At 61.0% G+C, this 991-nt stretch overlaps 1 pseudogene; it reads left to right on the forward strand.

Annotated features, from left to right (window-relative positions):
* The window catches only part of LOC113222529, a 3713-nt pseudogene that overhangs the window by 2259 nt on the left and 463 nt on the right, over positions 1-991 (forward strand).

Consider the following 991-nt stretch of genomic DNA (forward strand, 5'->3'; position numbering starts at 1 on the left):
TTTCCCCAGAGGCCCTGCCTCCCGTGGGGATGGAGGAATGGGGGCTGGAGCCCCTCGTGGGGCTGGTGACTGGTTGAGTCCGATCCATGGCCGTGACTTTTCCTGCCCTGGAAGAGACAGAGGCGCAGGGATGGGGGCCCAGCTCCCGCAGAGCAGGGCAAAGGGCAGTGTGTCCACTGGGAGTGTGGGAAGGGGACGGTGTTGTGGGGAGCCCTGGACACCGCCCAGTGTTCTGCACTAGGGGAAGGGTCTTCAGAGGCCCTGGAAGAGGGAGGTTTTTAGGGCAGCCCAGGAGGCCCTGAGCACCTCTGTTCCTCCCATCAGGACAAGGAAGGTCTTTGCACGCAGGATTCGTCATTAGGCTGGCTTCTCCAGATGTTGAATGACGGGGTAAGAAGGCACAGGGAGACCCTGGCTCAGGGACCCTCCTTGCCCTGCAGTGTCCTGCTTCCCCAGCCCAGGGGTCTGGCTCACCCACAGTCCACAGGAGGCTCAGCCCACAGGGCGGTCCCCACAGGACACCCAAACAAAACCCTTTGCTCATCCCAGGGCAATGACTGGGGCTCAGGTCCCGACTTATACGCAGACTGGGCCAAGACCCATCTTGGGAGAGCTCAGGGAAGCCTCAAGCCCTGGGCAAGCCCCTCTCTCCAGGAGCCACAAACCTACTCCAATGAGTGTCCCCCATGAGGAGCTGCAAGACCTTGTCTGACCCAGTGTCCTGGAGGGCTCAGGAAACCCTCACGGGGAAGGTCACTGACTCTGGGGGCTTCAGTCTGAAGCTCCAGAGGGCTCAGCCCGAGGCACCAGCCCCAGCCTGGAAGGGCTACAGTCTCCCACACCTGCTGTCCCCACAGATCTCTCTTGGGCTCATCCTGCGCCTGTGGGACGTGTATTTGCTGGAAGGAGAACAGGTGTTGATGCCGATAACAAGCATTGCCTTTAAAGTTCAGAGGAGTAAGTCTCCATGTGCCCAGTGGGGCCTGGGGAG

This window comes from Piliocolobus tephrosceles, unplaced genomic scaffold (assembly GCF_002776525.5).
Source record: "Piliocolobus tephrosceles isolate RC106 unplaced genomic scaffold, ASM277652v3 unscaffolded_31666, whole genome shotgun sequence".
NCBI lineage: Eukaryota > Metazoa > Chordata > Mammalia > Primates > Cercopithecidae > Piliocolobus > Piliocolobus tephrosceles.